This window comes from Giraffa tippelskirchi, chromosome X (assembly GCF_054371585.1).
Source record: "Giraffa tippelskirchi isolate mGirTip1 chromosome X, T2T-mGirTip1v1.2.pri, whole genome shotgun sequence".
NCBI lineage: Eukaryota > Metazoa > Chordata > Mammalia > Artiodactyla > Giraffidae > Giraffa > Giraffa tippelskirchi.
The window spans coordinates 19,410,738-19,433,587 of record NC_137289.1 but is presented as its reverse complement, the minus strand read 5'-3'; the positions used below and the strand labels follow the sequence as shown (position 1 = coordinate 19,433,587).

General features: G+C 40.5%; 1 protein-coding gene and 1 non-coding gene across 6 annotated transcripts in view; both read right to left on the bottom strand.

Annotated features, from left to right (window-relative positions):
- Nucleotides 1–22,850, bottom strand: part of GPC3 (glypican 3) — a 531,061-nt gene that overhangs the window by 224,967 nt on the left and 283,244 nt on the right. The window lies entirely within an intron of this gene.
- TRNAC-GCA (transfer RNA cysteine (anticodon GCA)) lies at nt 10,561–10,632 on the bottom strand. Its single transcript has one exon. It is a non-coding gene; the product is annotated as a tRNA-Cys (tRNA).

The following is a 22,850-nucleotide window of genomic DNA, read 5'->3' as shown; positions in this document are numbered from 1 at the left end:
TCTAAAAATACATGTGAACATATCTGAGTACTGCCTGTGATTTCTTTCCTCTTCCATACCTCCTCCTCTCCACCTTAGTCTTTGGATGAAGAACCAGTTCTAGTGACCTCTAGAATGGTGAAATGCAGTAGGAAAAAAAAAACACTACAGTATCAGTAGGATCTATGAAGCGGGTCATCTAATCTCCCTCAGTTCAGTTCAGTCACTCAGTCGTGTCCGACTCTTTGCAGCCCTATGGACTGCAGCACGCCAGGCTTCCCTGCCCATCACCAACTCCCAGAGCCTATTCAAACTCATGTTCATTGTGTTGGTGATGCCATCCAAACATCCCATCCTCCATCATCTTCTCTCTAGGCTTGCATAAATTATTAATTGGTACCTATTAGCACCAAACGAGCTAAATTTTGAGGCTTGACTGCTACCTGAATTTTGTAACAGTTATTGAGGGCTTTGGCAACTATCTGAAGAGGTGAAACTTCTAGTACATAGTCAAAGAAATTAGTTACAGAAACATCTTTTATTAAACACACAATTGTATTTGTTTTTAAAGGGCACATTTCTTAAGATACATGAAGGACATGCTGAATGCCATGCATGCAAGAAGAGTATACCACCCTCCTTCCACAGAAGCGTGACATCACCAGCCACGGAGGCTGTCAGTGTCGTACTGTTGAACAATGTTAATGACTAAGGACGAGGTGACCTAATGGAATCTGACAATCCGAACAATCTTGAACAGCCGATTATTTTAACAAAATGGCCTTAACAGGGAGTTATAAAAATGGAGAGCTGGTGACTGAAACAATCCTAGAATTACAACCTGGAAGAAGAAAGGTACCCTCTGAGAAAGATAAGCAGCCATTCCCACAAACATAAATGCTTGATTCAGCTTCCCATTTCGTGTTGTCTGAGTACCTCTGGCAACCATCATATGCAATAATATTAAAATCAGTGAGAGAATCCCAGGTCCTGAGCAAGAAAATAGGAAACAAGCCACTCAGAGGTACCTCAGTTACTTACAGCATCCCAGGCATGGGCCACCTTGACTGGCCATTTGCCCATGAGCTTCTAGCAAACCGCAGGTCTTTATTTGAAGAAGATTTAAGCTCATGATTTTAGAAATGTCTTTAGAAAACTTCTCTGGCAGCCTTTGCCAATCCCTCCCCCCTTTTCCAGATAAAGGGGTGGGGGGACTGAGCACAGGCGCCTCCTCACAGCAGGATGATTTTCTTTTATATTCTAGGAGTGTCATCCTCAATAGGCCACAATGGATTTCCTTCCCTTTAACTCTTCTATTCCTAAACCTCCACAAACTCAACCTAATTTTTAAATCTAGGAGGGAATAGGGAGAAGGATTGAATCAAGACAGTTCCATGGGGTAGATGGACAGGGGACAATATAAACAAATATCAAGGCTCAAGCCTCAAGAAGGGAACATCTGTGCAAAAGGAAATCCAGTTGTTGGCCAGGCAGCATCACTTAGGTTTGCTTCTGGTACACTGACATTTTCTGGGTTCAAAGAAAATAGTGCCTAAATTACTAAAAGGCCTGGGCACTATTTTAAAATAATGCATGGAGTGATCTGATGTCTAAAGTGGCTTCCTGCCAGAAGGACCTTTGCCACAGTGCTACATTCAAGAGAGCTGATTTTTAAATGGACATTTGAAAACTGGTCCATTGCTGTAACTTGGCAACATGCCTGGAAAAAGCTGATCTTGTGATTGGGCATTTTAAAGACAATCTCTAAAATATAACCTACAGTCACTTTCTCTAATGAGACCTTCTGATCCTGTTGCTTAGCAGTTCCCTTAATCATGCTTGGGGCTCCCCTTGCAGGACTGCGGGCAGCCCCGATGCCAGTGCAAAGGAAGACACAGCACAATTGCACTGTGTCCTCCTCCACTGACCTAACTGTCCTCAGCTGAGCTATAAATTCCAGCTTGCTCTCCAAAGAAGATATACAGATGGCTAATAAACAGGAAAAGATGCTCAACATCGCTCATTATTAGTGAAATGAAAATCAAAACTACAATGAGGTATCACCTTGCACCGGTCAGAATGGCTATCATCAAAAAATCCACAGACAATAAATGCTGGAAAGAATGTGAAAAAAAGGGAACTCTCTTGCACTGTTGGTGGGAATATAAATTGATACAGCCACTATGGAAGACAGTGTGGAGATTCCTTAAAAAACCTGGAATAAAACTACCATATGATCCAGCAATCCCAGTACTAGGCATATATCCCAAGGAAACCAAAATTGAAAAAGATATATGTATCCCAATGTTCATTGCAGCTCTATTTACAACAGCTGGGACATGGAAGCAACCTAGATGTCCATTGACAGATGAATGGATAAAAAGGCTGTGGTACATATATACAATGGATTATTACTCAGCCATAAAAAGGAACACATTTGAGTCAATCCTAATGAGGTGGATAAACCTAGAGCCTATTATACAGAGTGAAGTAAGTCAGAAAGAAAAAAATAAATATCATATATTAACATATATATGGAATCCAGAAAGATGGTAATGATGAATGTATTTGCAGGGCAGCAATGGAGATGCAGACATAGAGAACAGACTTATGGACAACAACAGGGGAGAGGAAGGAGAGGGTGAGATGAATGGAGAGAGTAGCATGGAAGCATATACACTACCATATGTAAAATAGGTAGCCAATGGGAGTTTGCTGTATGACTCAGAGAACTCAAACCAAGGTTCTGTAACAACCTAGAGGGGTGGGGAAAGGTGGGAGGTGGGAGGGAGGTTCAAGAAGGAGGGGACATATGTATACCGATGGTTGATTCATGTTGATGTATGGCAGAAACCAACACAATATTGTAAAGCAATTACCCTTCAATTATAAATAAATAATTTAAAAAATTCCATCTCACGGGGTCTAGAATCCTGGAGCTGACAGCACTGAAAATTCTCTGTGTTTTAAGAAGGAAAGTTGAGGGGAAATCCCTAAAACATTACTGTTCCCAATTGAGCCACGTACGATAAAAGGACAAATTACAATTCAATTTTCTCATTTTCCAAAATCTGCCTGTGGAAGTCACTAAAGTCAATGACTCTGGTCCAAAATGACTAAAACCAAAGTAGAGACGTGGATTGTTTTCCAGTCTTCCCCAGGCTCTAAATTCTTTTAGCAGGGAAAGGGTAAGGAAATAGAAGTGTGGTGTGGTCCAGGCATACCACAACATCAATGGTTCATTGGAATAGTAATGTGAATGATGCTCAAACTGCCCCTGTGATAGACCCATTATGAGGCTGCCCTGTTGCTGTACTACATGTTTAGGCTTTTCAGGACTGTTTGGATCTGAGTTTTTACTGTGGAACAAGTGACCAGTACTCATGCTGACAAATTATAAGATGCCCCTTTTCCCCGTGATCTTTTCCTCCTCCACTACTGAATTTTCAGTTTTCTTTCTATGGGCCTCTCAAAAACACCAAGTGGAGGTCAACAAATGTGGCCACAGAAGGAAAAAACAAAAGTTTATCTGCCATTTCTCAATACTTGTTAGACTACAAGTACAATGATACTTGTACTTCTGAGGTGGCTCAGTGGTAAAGAAGCACCTCCCAATGTAGGAGATGCGGGTTCGATCCATGGGTTGGGAAGATCCCCTGGAGAAGAAATGGCAACCCACTCCAGTATTCTTGCCTGGGACATCCCATGGACAGAGGAGCCTGGCGAGCTACTGTCCACAGGGTCGCAAAGAGTTGGACACAACACACTGATTAAACAACAACTATATTCTGGAAGGGGAAATCATGTACACCCATGGTGGATTCATGTCAATGTATGGCAAAGCAAATACAATACTGTAAAGTTTAAAAATAGATAAATAAACTAATTAAAAAAAAAACAACTATAGACAGTACTTTTTTTTTTTAAGCGAAGAGGTTTTATGGGTCAGCTCATACACTGGCTTTCCAACTTGTTTCCACAAAATGCATTAGGCCAGATGACAATGTTAATTTATCTGAGCAGACATTTGTCAGTGTTGATCATAAACAAAGGTGCTGGTGTGTTCTGCCAGCACATACCAATGCTGAGAAAGGTATGTTGCTGACAGCAACCTGGTGAAAAGATCCACCGTAATTGGTCTCAACCTAGCTGGAACTGTGTCTCTATCATTAGCTCATTTTGGCTAATATTATGATCATACCCTACTGCCATAAGTGCCAAGTGTCCTTTTTTCTTTAAAGTAAAATTAAAGTTAATTTAATTTTGTTTCAGGAATGCCATGACAGCCCTGGGAGTGCTGACACTGACAATCCAGGTTGAGCATCATTGGTTAACATGTCAGCAGGCTGGTTCTAACCATCTCATCCTCTGCCACATCCTGAGATGGTTAGATGGCATCACTGACTCAATGGAAATGAATCTGAGCAAATTCCAGGAGAGAGTAGAGGACAGAGGAGCCTGGTGTGCTGCAGTCCATGGGGTCGAAAAGAGTTGGATACAACTTAGTGACTGAACAACAACAACAGACTGGTTCTATAATGATGACTAACTGACAATATTCTAACAACAATAATAATGACAACAGTAACAACAACTAATATCTGCATGCATGCATTCATTCACTCAGTCATGTCTGACTCTTTGAGACCTCATGATCTGTAGTCCGCCAGGCTCTTCTGTCCATAGAATTCTCCAGGCAAGAATACTGGAATGGGTAGCCTTTCCCTTCTCCAAGGGGTTTTCCCAGTCCAGGGATCAAACCTGGGTCTCCCACATTGCAGGCAGATTGTTTATCACCTGAGCCACCAGGGAAGCCCAACATCTGCCTAACACATTCATTTGAACTAGGCACTATTCTAAGCCCTTTACATTTATTAATTCATTTTAATCCTCACAACCACCTTATGATATAGGCATTACAATTAGTATTCCCATTTTATAAGATGAGAAAACTGAGGATCAGAGAGCAAAATTTAACTTGCCCAAGCCCACACAGCTAGTAAGTGGTGCACAGCTGGAATTCAGAGTGAGGTCTGTCTGGTTTCAAAGTTCTTAAGCACCTCTCTCTAATGCCAAATATGGGAGACTTGATTCTCCTTGGAGAAGGAGAGAAGAGGGTAGTTTGAAATGGCATATTCACTATTACTAAAATTTCACACAATAAAAAGAGGGCATGTCGGTTTAGAAGACATCTTTCAAAAAGTCAGGAAGCTTTCTTGGGTGTTTCTTATACTTTCAAGTGATCAGACTATTAAAGCAATTTCTGTGTTACAAAGATCATACATGGAGTACGGGAAAAGTTAGGTTGTTAAGAATTTTGAAAAAGAGCATCAGGACTTTTTCCACTCAGGCAGAAGAGTTTCTAGTTGGGAGAAAGCCCCATAGGATACAGTGTCAAGATCCTTGTTAAGACCTGTGTTGCTAGGCAGTACTAAGTTGCCTAGTGACCCCTAGATTCTCGAGTTAACATCATTGATTTCAATGCCATAGAATGACATTTACTTCTTAGTACTTTGTGGAGGAGTACCTAAATCTATTGTTACTCTCTTTTATAAAATAAATGTCTTTATAAAAACGCTAAAAAAAAAGAGGGCATGTGATTTTTGTTTTTATTCTGTGGAATTTTTTTATAGAAACAGAGGGAGTTAATTGGCTGGAGGATGCTGAAGACTGGCTTCAAAGAAACCTCACTAGGTCCAGAGTTGAGTAATACTTCTCTCAGGTGTAGATTCACATCAACCAAGCTCACAAAGGGCTGTGTGTAAAATTTTTAAATTCCCAGGCTTTGGAGACTCCAAACTTAATTTTGACAATGTCTCAAATTAATTAAACACATAGTATCAAACCCTCTTAAGACTGCTGTATCAAAGCTAAATGCCAATGTATAAATTTGTAATTATAAATATAATTTACAACATGACAGATCCTCACTAATCTCCCTGGTAAATAACACGGGAACCCAAATTATCATCTAAGACTTGCTTAATAAACATAGAGTCAGTATCAACTCAAGTTATAAGATTTGAATGTTTAATAATGGCATCATGTTAAGATATATCTCTATAACTAGGATTTTGTAATAACATGTTACAACAATAGCTAACATTTATTGAGGGATTACAGTATGCCAGGCACTGTGCTAACTATATAAATTATCTTCCTTTATTCTCACAAAGGCTCTATGCAGTAAGTAACATTATTAAAATAAAGACTGAACCTGAGGCTTTGAAACATATAACCACTTGCCCAAGATCATAAAACTAGGGAGTGTTAGGCATGAGACATGAACACTAATCAGTCTGATTATGGGACGTCACTCATAACCATGCTGCGTCACTGCTGTGATGCCTATTCCAGAGCCATACAAGGCAGTCTCTCACCTGGGAAGAGTGGGCTGATCAGAGCTACTAGCTTTCTCTGTGACTTTCTCCTTTTTCTCTGCTTTCATGACCAACAGCCCCTAATTCCCGCTGCCTAATTGACATATTCTTTCTCCAGCTGTGTTAACATGGTGAATCAGGCTACTGTCTGGTCTTTTTCCCCAGGAGCCATTAAATCTGCCTGTCTCTGTCTCAGTATTGCTCTCTCTTTTTGAAATTTAAAAAATAAAATTCAAAGAAGCAATGTAATAATCACCCATATTCCTGAGAACTATTATCAACAATAGGTAAATTTTGCCAGTTTGCTTCCAGTCTTTTCTTCCACGTGTATGCTTTAAAAATTATACAGATAATATGTGATGACATTCTTCTTTTATAATTTACTCTCATCAAAGGGAATTTCCATAACTCTGTTCTCCTTTATAACTTGTTGATTTCCTAGCTTACCTCTTAGGGGGAAATTTCATTTTCAATATTTTTAGGTGCTTGGGGAGGCTGCTTCAAGCTGCTGTCATGCCCCAACTACCTATTACCAGATATGGTAAGACTGGTATAAAAAACAGGTAGATAAGACTGACCATCTTATTAACATCAGAATTCAAAACCATATACTTTGTCTAGCTTGCTTAACTCTCTTAATTGTTAAGAAAAATCCAGATCAGCATAAAAGATCACAAAAAATGGCATTTTGCAGGAGTCAGTGACTACACAAGCTTTCCCCAACAATGCAAAAGTATTTGTATTTTGACAAGGAAATTACAGGATTGAATATAAACAATTAATTACGTGGGTGACTTTAGCAAAACTGAGGGCATCATTTCGAAAAAGAGATACCTTGGAAACAGAAAAGTAACCTATTTAGAAGCACCTCTGAACATTTCTGAAACTCACAGACATAATTCACGATATCAGATGAATGACAGTTATATTTATTTCAAAACAAAAAATTAAAGGGGGTGTTGGTTTTGGGGTTTAAAGAAAGATGTACGCCCAGAACTATTTTTAAAGGTTATCTGCAGAAAGGATAAGACCACAAAATTAATGGAAACTAAAAAGCCTCCCTGAAGGGGAAAACTGTGGTGTGCATGGCAAATATCAACAAGCGAGCCCAGGGAACAATGGTCAAAGAAACCTTTTCTATTGAATCAAAGAAGCCTTTTTCAGTCTGTGATACATTAAACTTCTAGGGTTGTCATTATAGAGTCATTTTTATAGTTTATCTACTCTAAATATATCTTTCTCATAATATATATATAGAAGAAAACAGAGGAGATATTATAAACTAAACTCATTGCTATTTCTGATCAAGATACTGTTCAAAGAATCTTATCATAGATTATGAGGTATCAACCAAATGACTTGCTCCCCCTCCTGGCCACCCCAGGTACGACATAACACATCCCTCCTGCCTAAGCCCTTCACAGAACCTCTCAGACACCATCTGGCACACTCCTACTATGCAGAGATCCACAGTGTTCTACTGCCAGTATTAAGGCAAACAACTGTATAATCCTATTATTCTCTGGGCTTTCAACTGGAGTAGCAAAATCTACCTATTCATATCATTGTTTTATACATAGAAAATCAACAAGAGAAGAGCCTGTCCTTTAAATTTAGTTACTAATGCCATGAACCCTTCATTATTCCTCATTATTCTGTGTTATCAAATCTCTCTGGATCATTTGAGCTGAACAGCCCAGGCTCCTTCTGATCCACCTTCATCTTCCTATCTCTGCTCACACTGTCTGGCAGTCATCCCTTTCTGGTCATTTTCCTCAGCCCCTGCAGTGATAGTCCAAAGCCCAGAAGAATACGGAGCCAGGTGCATCTCTAATACCTTATGACGTAAAAGACATTTCTGTTCCAATCACAGTCCATGCACTTGCTTGAGCACATCCTCTTACAGCCTTATAGCAATGAGTATACTCCAAAATTAGTGAAAAAGGAGACAGTCACAGCCTTCCTTTACTAATGCATGGACCATCAGCCATTCTAAGAACTGAGATTTTATTCTCCCCGTCTCACCTTCTCTTTCTCCACTTCTCCCCTGGTCTCTGCCCCTCTTGATCCACAAATTACTTGCATTTCAAATCAACCAACTCCTGTAAAAGGTTGGCTTCTACTCCTCTTCATTCTTTCCTATCTGCCCCAGATCCTTGGAGGCCAATTTCTTGACCTGAAATCATGGCGTCATAGTGCTCACCTCCCCTTCCCAGGTTAGAAAAATGAACCCTGATTCCAGCACACTGGCTGAATCCACAACCTCACCAATATATTCTAGTTGGGCCTGACACCGAGAACTCTAATTCCAGAAAACAAAAGCCTAGTGTGAAAATATTAATATAAGGATCATTTTATCAATTCTGTTTACATCGAATTCAGTGTCTCCTAGACATTTTTGGTCTGGAAATCTATGATACCAGAATCTCCTGGGGTGCTTGTTGTAGGCCCTACTACAAATATATAAACTCAGAGTTTCTAGGCATTGGTCCCAAGAATCCACATTTTAACAAGTTCCCAAGGTAAGTCTGGCATAGAAATAAGTCTGGGCCTACTGACTATCAAGCCTGTCATTTTACAGATGAGGAAACTTAGAGAGAAGGTACTAAAAAACCCAAAGCTCATCAGTCCCAGTCTTTTGTTCTTTCTATCATATTACTGTCTCTCCTGCAGGGAGAAGCATTTGAGACTATCTTGCATAAGACCCAGTTATAATGTCCATGACCATAAAAAACTTGTTTGTAAAGAATACAGTGGCCTATCAGCTAAATTCTCTCAGTTCAGTTCAGTCACTCAGTCGTGTCTGACTCTTTGCGACCCCATGGACCACAGCACACCAGGCCTCCCTGTCCATCACCAATTCCCGGAGTTTACTCAAATTCATTTCCATTGAGTCGGTGATGCCATCCAACCATCTTATCCTCTGTCGGCCCCTTCTCCTCCCACCTTTAGTCTTTCCCAGCATCAGGGTCTTTTCAAATGGGTCAGCTCTTCTCATCAGGTGGCCAAAGTTTGGAGTTTCAGCTTCAACATCAGTCCTTCCAATGAACACCCAGGACTGATCTCCTTTAGGATGGACTGGTTGGAACTCCTTGCTGTCCAAGGGACTCTCAAGAGTCTTCTCCAACACCACAGTTCAAAAGCATCAATTCTTCGGCACTCAGCTTTCTTTATAGTACAACTGTCACATCCATACATGACCACTGGAAAAACTATAGTCTTGACTAGACGGACCTTTGTTGGCAAAGTAATGTCTCTGCTTTTTAATATGCTGTCTACGTTGGTGATAACTTTCCTTCAAAGGAGTAAGTGTCTTTTAATTTCATGGCTGCAGTCTCTCAAAACCCTCTCAAAACTCTTTCAAAACCCTCCTTTTAAAAGGGTTGCACACTACTGAAGACAGCCATCTCGTGGTGACACATATTAACTCCTGTGTATTTATGATTTCTCCTCCACAAAGCTTAAATGGGTCACAAACAGGAGAGAATGTTGACTTTGAGCATTGCATTGGAGCACAAGAGAATTATATGAGAATGATTACATGAGCTATGTAATCTACCTATTACCCCTTCTTTATAAAGACAACAGGATGAGAACCAAACAGCCAAAAGCAAAATGGAAAAGAAGCACTAAGAAAGAAGGAATTTGAAGCCCTTCAGACAGCCTTAGGCTTTAGTTGCTTACAGTTCAGCTTACAGTTTAGTTATAACTTACACACAACCTAACTCTAAAAATGCCACCAAAAAACTACTAGAGCTAATCAGTTAATTTAGTAAAGTTGCAGGATATAAAATTAATACACAGAAATCCCTTGCATTCCGATATACTAACAGTGAAAAATCAGAAAGAGAAATTAAGGAAATGATCCAATTCACAATTGCAACAAAAAGAAAAAAATATTTAGGAGTAAACCAACCTAAAGAGACAAACGACTTGTATGCAGAAAACTATGACACTGATGAAAGAAATCAAAGATAACACAAATAGATGGTGAGATACTATGTTATTGGATTGGAAGAATGATATTGTCAAAATGACTATACTGCCCAGAGCAACCTATGGATTCATTGAAAAGTGAAGTCACTCAGTCGTGTCCGACTCTTTGTGACCCCATGGACTGTAGCCTACCAGGCTCCTCTGTCCATGGAATTTTCCAGGCAAGAGTACTGGAGTGGATTGCCATTTTCTTCTCCAGAGGATCTTCCCAACCCAGGGATCGAACCTGGGTCTCCTGCATTGCAGGTAGACGCTTTACCATCTGAGCCACCAGGGAAGCCCTATCAAATTACCAATGGCATCTTTCACAGAACTAGAACAAAAAATTTCACAATTTATATAGAAACACAAAAGACCCCAAATAGCCAAAGCAAGCTTGAGAAAGAAAAATGGAGCTAGAGGAATCAACCTCCCTGACTTCAGACTATACTACAAAGCTACAGTCATCAAGACAGTATGTTACTGGCACAAAAACAGAAATATAGACCAATGGAACAAGATAGAAAGCCCAGAGATAAACCCATGCACACATGGGCACCTTATCTTTGACAAAGGAGGCAAGAATAAACAATGGAGAAAAGATAGCCTTAATAAATGGTGCTGGGAAAACAGGAAAGCTATGCGTAAAAGAATGAAATTAGAATAATTCCTAATATCACATAAAAAAATAAACTCAAAATGGATTAAAGACTTAAATGTAAGGCCAGAAACAATAAAACTCTTAGAGGAAAACATTTGCATTACACTCTTTGACATAAATCACAGCAAGATTCTCTCTGACTCACCTCCTAGTTTAATGAATATAAAAACAAAAATAAACAAATTAGACCTAATAAAATTCAAAAGTTTTTGCACAGCAAAGGAAACTATAAACAAGACAAAAAGACAACCCTCAGAATGGGAGAAAATAATTGCAAATGAACCAACTAAGGATTTATCTCTAAAATATATAAACAGTTCAAACAGCTCAATATGAAGGAAAAACAAAAAACAAACAAAAAAAAATTAGCAGAAGACCTAAACAGACATTTCTCTAAAGAAGACATACAGATGGCCAATAAACACTTGAAAAGATGCTCAACATTGCTCATTATTAGAAAGATGCAAAACAAAACTACCATGAGGTATCACCTCACACTGGTCAGAATGGCCATCATCAAAAAATTTACAAACAATAAATTCTGGAAAGGATGTAAAGAAAAGGACACCTTCCTATACCATTGGTGGGAATGTAAACTGATACAGCCAGTATGGCAAACAGTATGACGATTCCTTAAAAAACCAGGAATAAATCTACCATATGACCCAGTAATCTCACTACTGGGCATATGTCCTAAGAAAACCACAATTCTAAAAGACAGATGTACACCAGTGTTCATTGCAGCAATATTTACAATAGTCAGGACATGGAAGCAACCTAGATGTCCATAGACAGATGAATGGATAAAGAAGTTGTGGTGCATTTATACAATGGACTATTACTCAGCCATAAAAAGGAACAAATTTGAGGCACTTATAGTGAGGTGGATGAACCTAGAGCCTCTTATACAGAGTGAAGTTAAGTCAGAAAGAGAAAAACAGGTATCTTATATTAACGCATATATATACGTGGAATCTAGAAAAATGGTACTGATGAACCTAGTAGAGAACAGACTTGTGGACAAAGCAGGGGATGGAGAAGGTAGGACAAACTGAAAAAGTAGCATTGACATACATACACTATTATGTGCAAAACAGATAGTTAGTGGGAAGTTGCTAAATAACACAGGGAGCCCAGCCTGGTGCCCTGTGATGACTTAGAGGGGTGGGCTGCTCAAGAGGGAAGGGATATATATATATATGCAAAATTATGACTTATTCACGTTGCTGTACAGCAGAAACTAACAAAAAATCATAAGACAATTTTCCACCTAATAAAAGTTTTAAACGAAGAGAAAAAAGAGAAGAGACTCACACAAAGAATTTTTTCCATTATAGATAAATATTTTGGAAACAAAATTAGTAATGAACTCTTATCAAGTGACATTAATAGAAACAATAGTGTGATTATTTGACAATACAAACAACTGAGAATTTAAGGTAATAATCAACTACTTTTGGGCCTGGGTCAGATGACCATAAAGTCTATTACAGCATTATCATGATCTCTCACTTGGTAAAAATGTAAAAAATCACTTCAAACTTAGTTAAATATAGTAGCCAAAGACATGCAAGACTCCACTGGAAATACCAGGTTGTTTTCTTGACCTGGGACTGCCTGACAGCCTCTGAAAGCTTGGTTTGAATATGACAGAATAGGGCCCATGGGTGATTCAAGAAATAGCAGGTGGGGTGAAAAGACAGCCTTCAGAATGGGAGAAAATAATAGCAAATGAAGCAACGGACAAAGAATTAATCTCAAAAATATACAAGCAACTCCTGCAGCTCAGTTCCAGAAAAATAAACGACCCAGTCAAAAAATGGGCCAAAGAACTAAACAGACATTTCTCCAAAGAAGACATACAGATGGCTAACAAACACATGAAAAGATGCTCAACATCACTCATTATCAGAGAAATGCAAATCAAAACCACAATGAGGTACCATTTCACGCCAGTCAGAATAGCTGCTATCCAAAAGGCTACAAACAATAAATGCTGGAGAGGGTGTGGAGGAAAGGGAACCCTCTTATACTGTTGGTGGGAATGCAAACTAATACAGCCACTAAGGAGAACAGTGTGGAGATTCCTTAAAAAACTGGAAATAGAACTGCCATATGACCCAGCGATCCCACTGCTGGGCATACACACTGAGGAAACCAGAATTGAAAGAGACGCGTGTACCCCAATGTTCATCGCAGCACTGTTTATAATAGCCAGGACATGGAAGCAACCTAGATGTCCATCAGCAGACGAACGGATAAGAAAGCTGTGGTACATATACACAATGGAATATTACTCAGCCATTAAAAAGAATGCATTCAAATCAGTTCTAATGAGGTGGATGAAACTGGAGCCTATTATACAGAGTGAAGTAAGCCAGAAAGAAAAACACCAATACAGTATACTAACACATATATATGGAATTTAGAAAGATGGTAATGATGACCCTTGCGAGACAGCAAAAGAGACACAGATGTATAGAACAGTCTTTTGGACTCTGTGGGAGAAGGCGAGGGTGGGATGATTTGAGAGAATAGCATTGAAACATGTATATTATCATATGTGAAACAGATTGCCAGTCCAGGTTTGATGCATGAGACAGGGTGCTCAGGGCTGGTGCACTGGGATGACCCAGAGGGATGGGATGGGGAGGGAGGTGGGTGGGGGTTTCAGGATGGGGAACACATGTACACCCATGGCTGATTCATGTCAGTGTATGGGAAAACCACTACAATACTGTAACATAATTAGCCTCCAATTAAATAAATAAATTTAAAAAAATAAAAAATAAAATTACCTCTTTCAAATGTCAAAAAAAAAAAAGAAATAGCAGGTGGGAAAAGGAGTTATATAAAGATGTGCCAAAGGCACTGGGCTTATATATGTGATCAGAGCTGACATCAAAAGTATTTGGCTATGAGTTTAGCTAGATCCAAATGTAATAAAGGTGGTGAACACTTGTATGGCAATTGCCTACAAAGGCACAGGGCCTTAGAGTCTGGAAGTCTGTGCTGTGTATTTGCTAAGATTAAGAAATTTTAGTTATCTTCTCTACTCAACTTATTGCTATTTTGGTCACCTGGAAAGAGAGAAAGATTATACAAACTTCCAATTTAATGAAAAAGAATCAACAGCCTGGACAACAAGGAGATCAAACCAGTCAATCCTAAAGGAAATCAACCTTGAATATTCATTGGAAGGACTGATGCTGAAGCTGAAGCTACAATACTTTGGCCACTTAATGCAAAGAGCCGATTCACTGGAAAAGATCCCGATGCTGGGAAGGATTAAGGGCAGGAGAAGGGGGTGACAAAGGATGATATGGTTGGATGGCATCACCAACTCAATGAACATGAGTTTGAACAAATTCCAGGAGATAATGAAGGACAGGGAAGCCTGGCATGCTGCAGTCCACAGGGTTGCAAAGATTTGGACACGAGTTAGCAATTGAATAAGAACAAGCCTACCTCAGGAAATTCAAACAGGGGCTCTGTATCAATCTAGATGGGTAGAATGGGGCAAGAGATGGGAGGGAGGTTCAAAAGGGAGGGGATATATGTATACCTATGGCTGATTCATGTTGAGGTTTGACAGAAAACAACAAAATTCTATAAAGCAATTATCCTTCAATAAAAAACTAAATTAAAAAAAAAAAAAGAAAGAACAAGCCTGCCTATCTTAGTCTCTACCTCTCTTCCGTGCACCCAGAGTACATTGTGTGTACTTCTTATATTAAAGCATACTCACTAAGGTGTAATGACAGTCTATACTTACAAACCTATCTCTCCATATGAGTACTCTAAGGGCAAAAACTATGTGTCTCATTCATCTTAACTACAGCACCTAGATAGATTCTGGTTACATAGGAGGCTCCCAATGTTGTTGTTTAGTTGCTCATCATGTCCAGCTCTTTGCAACCCCACGGACTGAAACCTGCCAGGCTCCTCTGTCCATGGGCTATTCCAGGCAACAATACTGGAGTGGGTTGCCATTTCTTTCTCCAGAGGATCTTCCAAACCCAGGGATCAAACCTACAGTCTCCTGCAGCTCCTGCATTGGCAGGTGGAGTCTTTACCACTGAGCCACCAGGGAAGCCTGGTTTCCAATGTGTGTTTGCTAAATGAATGGATGAATGAGTTAACAGATGAATGAGAAATCAAAGGACGTCAACTAGACATCATGGATGGTTCTTGCTGGGTACAATGAATGCTAAAAATGAAAAATTAGACAATCAATTGGTTTTTCTACATGATACCAAACTAGGAATATGCTTGCTTTTACTCTCTCCGAATATCAAGACATTTCAGGTTACGCTGGCACTCAACTAGAACTGAAGGACATAAAACACTTTTGTTGTTGTTCAGTCGCTAAGACATGTCCAATTCTTTTGCGACCCCCCATGGACTGTTTGTTGTTTCCCAGGCTCCTCTGTCCATGGGATTTCCCAGGCAAGAATACTGGAGTGGGTAGCCATTTCCTTCTCCAAAGGATCTTCCCAACCCAGGGATTGAACCTGTGTCTCTTGCATCCGCAGGCAGACTCTTTACCAATGAGAAACCAGGGAAGCCCATAAAACACCTCAGACTACTGCACAAGACTTGGAAAATTCACACATATTCTGCTGTTAGCTTTATCTGTTAGGACATGGTTTGCAATAGTGTGGGGGTATTTCAAAAAAGTCTTTATTATCAAAGGAAACGACAAAGACTTTTTTAAAATTATTTCAGTGATCTTCTAAACATAGCTGTAAGGCAACAGCAATTTTTACCGATGAGAAAACAATTACAAAGGGAGCTAAGTGACTTACTTAAAGTTATTAAGTTAATCAGTTAATTACTAATTCAGTTGACATTTGACCCTGTTGATAGCCTCCTTCCTAAATTGTTTTCCCTTGACCTCTCTGACACTAAACCATTCTTACTCTTCCTTTTCTTATGAATTTAAACTTCTTTACCAGTAATCCTAAAGGAAATCAATCCTGAATATTCATTAGAAGGACTGATGCTGAAGCTGAAGCTCCAATACTTTGACCACCTGATGTGAAGAACTGACTCACTGGAAAAGTCACTGATGCTGGGAAAGATTGAAGGCAGGAGGAGAAGGGATGACAGAGGACGAGATGATTGGATGGCATCACCGACTCAATGGACATGCGTTTGAGCAAGCTCCGGGAGATGGTGAAGGACAGAGAAGCCTGGCGTGCTGCAGTCCATGGGGTAGCAAAGAGTCGGACGCAACGCAACAACAACAACCAGAGAATGAGTCTAATTTTAAATCTATTCATCTGAATTGTCTTTGTCAATGTATCTATATGTGCATAGATATATTTACATACTTTTTGACATTCTTTTCCATTTACAGAGACAGCTGTATTATAGTAGTTAAAAGTATGAATTCTGGACCCAGAATACATGTCCTTTCAAATCCTGGCTCTGCTGCAGGCTAGATGGGTGATATTCAGTCAGTCACTCAAACTTTCATTACCTTGGGTTCTCTACCTGTAAAATTGGGAAAATAATAGTACCTACCCCCAGAAGGTTGTTCTGAGGGTTACAAGAGAAAATATTTATAAAAATGCTTAGAAGAGTGCCTGGCACATAATATATTAATACTCAATGTTAAGTATTATTAATAGCATTATTTCATATGCACATTTTCATGTAACTATGCAATGTTTCATTGGCTTAGCCAATTTCATCTTGCATAATTTTAGACGAGTTCATAGGAGTTTAGAAAAAAATCACTAAAAATTAAAAATAGGAGGTAGATCATACCTATCATTTTTGTTATTCAATGGTATTTTTTTCAAACTCCCTCATTGTTTCAACTCTTTCCTTTCCCACCACATCCTAGACTCCTTTTTTCCCTTCAGGTTATTGCTACAACCCCAGCCCAGGCACATAGCACCTCATAATATTTTAATGAAGCTCATGTAGGATGCATGGTAAACTAATAAAGCCCCCACCAAAGTGATCACAATGAACCTAGCGAAGTCTTGTACATGGTGCCTCTGTATAAATGTCATATAGATAGATGAAATGAGGTGGGTATGGGGGCTATGTGGAAGAGGAGGCTGGAAGCAGGCTGAGGCCAGGTTGAGAAGGGACCTAGACACCATGCTCAAGTTTAGGTTTGATCTTATAAGCTATGGAGGGTCAATACATTTTTCTGAGTTATAAAAGCGGGAAAGAAAAGAAAAAGGGAAAGCTATTTGGAGGCTAAAAGAGCAGTTTATAGCTTTCTCACTATTCAATAGTAAAGTTCATTTCTCTTTAACCTTGCCACAACTGTTTCAGAGCAATCCCTTTTCTTACCCTTTTCTCCACAAGGAAGCTTTTAAAAAGATACAACAGTTGCTTTTGTACTTTGTTTTAATAACAGATTCTTTTTTCTAAAGGGTTCACTCAGATCTCATTTTAATTGCTTTTCTGTTTTATAATAGTAAAGAGAAACAATGTATGTCCAAGATTACCCTGTCTGAAAGACAGGTAGTTGCTGGTAGCCAGGGAAGTCTAGACCTGAGCTAACTGTGAGTTCCAGCTGGTCAGTTTCACAATAATTACCTATCTCTGAAAGCAATCTATATAAGAACATATAATTACCGACCAACTTGCTTCTGCAACACTGGAACTGTGGTCTCAGTGATAGCCACCCTTCAGAAATGTGGTCCTTCGCCTGGGAAACAAGCAGGTTCTATCGCCAGAGATTTAAAGAGAGATCGATAGGCAACATCACCACCTTGATCAAACCCCTCACAGTCTACCTGGGGTGTTGTTACCCCAAAAGGGAAAGAGAACAATGAACTGCAGTACTTCAATAAAACTTCCAAAAAGGAGGCTCCAAAGGATTTCTGTGTTAGCATCATTATAGTATAGTCATAGTGAATAGCAACTCATCGGGGACCTTTCTCCATAATGGCTTATTCCAAATATTTACTTTATTTTTCTCATATCTCAAATCCCAGTGGAATTACAATGTTCTCACTGACTTATTGAAAATTATTGCAGAAATGATGTTCTCAGTATGAGCAATATTGCGTTTCCTCCTTCAATTACAGCCTTACATTGTGTTTCTTTTTAATTCTGTATTTTTTTTTTATTATTTTCTCTCTGAATTGATCCTCTGCATCTACAAAGGTAGCTCGATACTTTCTTTCCCAAGTGCCTCACAGTGATATTCTCTGGCAATATAGGCTACAAGGAAATCTCTCTCGGTCTCATTTCCTTCACTACAGAAGTAAATCCACTGGTATGCCTCATCCACAAAAAGGTAATGGGAATGTTTTCCTGCCAGATGAGTCAATCCTGATGCAAGAGGAGTGAAAGGCCAGGCCAGATGGCAACTGTTGCAGCTGGTTGGGTATACTGCCAGGATCATAGAGGCTAAAGCTGGGCCAGGTGTCACCGCTCAAAATGAGGCAACTGGGGACTCCATGAAATGACTTTAAGGCCAGGATGACAGGAGACCAATAAAACACTTTTCCAACAAACTGAGAAAATAATAACTTGCACCCTTGTCTTTACTAGCAGATTTCTATTTGCAAGGGCCAAGTCTAGATTGCTTGGAGGAAGTGATACATTAGAGTAGACTTCTCTTCTGAAACCCTCTGGACAAGGCTGATGAAGCAGAAACTAGGTGTAAGTATGCCACAGGAAAGCGGGGAAGAGGCAGGTTGGTAGTGAGGAGCTGGCCAAGGCCAGGCAAATGCAATAGCTAAAAGCTATCTTGCTTGTTTAGCTTCTGCTCCCATGTACAGTGAGGGCCTGCACTGTATTATGGGTGCCAAGTGCCCCAAAGAGAATCAGATGCGAGTCTTGTCCAGAAGGACCTTGCCTGGTGTGAAATCCAACCTCTGCTATGTCATCAATGGTTTATTTAGGCTTCCTGGGGGCTTTAATGTTACACGCACTTCTGAGGACAGAAATTTTGAGTCAGAAGCACTGTCATTTGCAAAGACCTCCATGAATCATGCAAACTAGAGATTCATCAGAGAGCTCATTCCCAAAATAGGAACTGCTCTAAGAAGAGACAGCCCTAAAAGCCATCATGTGCTATGCTTAGTCACTCAGTCGTGTCCAACTCTTTGCGACCCCATGGACTGTAGCCTGCTGGGCACCTCTGTCCATGGGGACTCTTCAGGCAAGAATACTGGAACGGGTTGCCATGCTCTTCTCCAGGGGACCTTCCCAACCCAGGGATTGAACCCAGGGATTGAACCCAGGTCTCCCACATTGCAGGTGGATTCTTTACCGTCTGAGCCACCAGGGAAGCCCAAGAATACTGGAGTGGGTGGCCTATCCCTTCTCCAGTGGATCTTCCTGACCCAGGAATCGAGCCGGGGTCTCCTGCATTGCAAGTGGATTCTTTACCAGCTGAGCTACCAGGAAAGCCCCAAAAGTCACCATAGGGATCCTACTTACAGAAAGGGCAGACCTTCCCTTCCATCTTCTCTGTGCGAGACAGAGTATTAGCCCTAAGCCCCTGGCCCAGCCCCAAAGCAACATCATGGTGCATACAGAAACCCTTGTGCAAGCTCATACTCTCTGCCTAGGGGCTGGGGACCTAACCATAATTACCACCACTTGCTAAATTTCATCTCTACGGAAAGTATAATAAACAGGTGGCTCTCTCTCTGAGAAGCAGTTGTTAAGAGTAATCACACTTGAAACCGTAAGAGAAATGCAAACCTGAGGTTGCTGGTTAGTGAACAAGGAAAAGGAGAGCCAAGCAGAGCCAGCCAGTTACCTTGGGAAGGTCTCAGAGCTCCACCTGTTTTAACTCATAGACATACTCCTTCTCTCAGTACATCTCTTCACATTTCCTATTCCACATGCCACCCCATCCTCTCTCTCTCCCTCTTACTCCATCCCTTCTCCGCATTTCTTCTTCTCTATACTCTCCTAGCATCTTACTAGAGGATAGAAGTCCTAGTCAGACTCAGAGTAGTCTGCGTATCCATGGCTGCTGATGGACTGTGCATGTCCATTCCAACATCAAACACAAATGAATTTGGGATCATCCACTCAATCAGATTACCAATGCCCCTGCTTCCCTCCATTAGCACTAACAACCAAGAAATGACCATAGAAATTCAGACTGGATGTCTGTCATATGGACTTCCTGTGCCTAGTTCCCATGGTAACAGAGATCTGTCACAAGAATAGGTGTTACACATCTATGCAAACTGGCTGCCAAAGCTTTCAACTCAGACAGCAAGGAGATGGCTTAGCAGAGACCAGCCCTCAGAGTTTGCTGGGCCTGCAGAGCCTGGTGGTGGTTTAGTCACTAAGTCGTGTCCAACTCTGGCAACCCCACAGACTGTAGCCCGCCAGGCTCCTCTGTCCAAGGGATTTTCCAGGCAACAATACTGCAGTGGGTTGCCAATTCCTCCTCCAGGGGATCTCCCCCACGCAGGGATTGAACCCAGGTCTCCTACACTGCAGGTGGTCTCCTGCATTGCAGGCAGGTTTTTCAGTGACTGAGCCACCAAAGAAGTCTGGCAGATGTCAAAGAATCCGTGGGCAAGGAGGGGACCAAGAGACCTGTGCCACCATAGCAGAAATCAGGCCAAAAAACGTGTCAAGGTACTATTCAGCTTGGTCAGGAGAGTCCAAGCAGATAGGGGCCACAGAGAGTCAGGGATCCTAGAGCTGGAGGTGCTGGGACCACAGGAAGCCAAGGTACAACCAGCCTTTCCTGATCTGAGTTTCTGGGCAGCATCTCCAGGATTTATTTAATAGCTGCCATCATTCACAACAACAGAGACTGCATTTCAGGAACTGTGAAGCAGTTCTAGACCACAGTGTAGATTTGCAAAGCTTTTGGGGGTGCTTTAAGATGAGATAGAAAGCTGTGTTTGACAGGCCAACAAAGATAAGCCAGCAAATCCTAGGGTGGATTCTAGGGTGGATTACCTTGCTTTCACGTGCTTATTAACAAAGTTAAGCAAAGCAGGTGAAAGAATGGCTGATGTTGCCTTGCTCTTCTTTTCACTTCTCTCTGTGGGCCTGCAACCAAGTAGGAGGCCTTTTAAACATGAAAACACTCATGATTTTCATCTAGCTAGGAGAAGGCCCCTCTGGGCTGAGTGGGGATGCCATAATTATTCAGCATAGCCTACAGTGGGACAGATGTCTGAAGAGGGTTTTGAGGAGAGATGCTGACCAGCAGGGACTTTTTTAAAATTTTCCGCCTTCTTTCATTCTTATGCAGCCCTCAGAGTCAAATGAGGGCTAATACATACACCAAAGGGGAAGAGAGATTTTCAGAGGAGCCATGCCTCTGCTCTCCACGATTGGCCTGGATGATCAAGAGCTAACTGTAAGCATTCGGATCCTTGGGAAACAAAACTAAGTTTTATAAACACCTTCTCAGTCTTGTTTTAAGGGAAAAAAGCCTGATACTGGTTTGTATGACATTTATCAACATTAGGGTTTTTAGGACACATTAGGCAGTATCACAAGTCAGAGCACATTGGATTCATTAATGGAATTGGTCTGCCTCTCTAAACATCACAGCAACTTTTTAGTAACAAGAAACCTTACTTCCTCCACTTAGTTGAGCTGGAAAATTAATGTAGTGTGCTTCTGAAGAAACACATAATGTACATGATGAATTTTCATCATCTTGCTGGAAAGTGATTCTTTATGTTCTTATTCCAAATTTACAGCAAGTAAATTTAACGTTCCAAAGCTGCTGAGCCTTTTTAAGACCTCACTATCAATTTGTGGGGCGCTTTAACTGATTCTGACCTGGAATTGATTAGTGCTTTCTGAAAACCACACGTGTAGCAAATTGCTGCACTTTAAGATAAATCAAGTTATTTGGGGAAGTTACACTTTAACTATTCACATTTTTTTCTAAGGAGAAAAACACAGCCTTTACCTGGATATCCTGCAGAGGGTCAGGGACCCAAACTGGCACTCTGATTTTCATAGGAAAATTGTAATCAAGTTAAAAATCTCCACTGGTAACTAGGAGCCCATGTTGACCAGCCCCTGGGAAGAGGTGATTTTAACGTTACTCACTGATCTTTGGTCAAAAAGTCATAGGCCACAAAAAGGCATCTCAGAGCACTGTGAACACTTAGGGGATGTTCTAAGCAGATGTTCCATTTCCTTTTTAAAAATAATACTGAGATATAATTCCCGTAATATAAAATTCACCCCTTTAAAACAATTCAGTGGGTTTTGGTATATTCACAAAGATGTGTAACCATCACTGCCATCTGATTCCAAAACATTTTAACCACTCCAAAAAGAAACCTTGGACACATTAGGAGTCACTCCTCATTACCCTTCTCCCCACTCCCAGCCCTGGCAAGCCCGACTCTTTCTGTCTGCATGGATTTGCCTCTTCTGGACAATCATTCCTTTTAGCATAAGGGTTTTTGACTTTTATTTTGTTTTTTAAGTAACCACTGGATTTTCCCCTTCAGGAAACAATAAATCAGTAGGAAATGTTGAGGTGGTTCCATTTAAAATTTACGTCTTTCAACAAACCAGCCTGAGAATTTCCTTGGGAGAAACTTCCCTTAGGGCCTTTACTTCTGGATGTGGACAGGTGTCAAAAGACAGCACTGCTTGAGCACAGACCTTCCCACCAGGTATAATTCTCTTTCCGGAAGTAGAAGGGTCTTATTTTGCTGTTTGTCAGAGACAGGGTAGATTTGAATATCTCAAAGTCAGTCCCAGTCTGTTTGTAGGAAGTAGCATAGCCAAGTAGACTCCAAAATCAGGTAAACTAGGTCCAAACCATAGCTCTTCCACTTTTTATGTATTCCCAGCTGTGTGACTATGGGCAAGTTTTAATGACCTCTCTGAGCCTCAGTTTTTCACCTGTGAAAAAGAAAGAG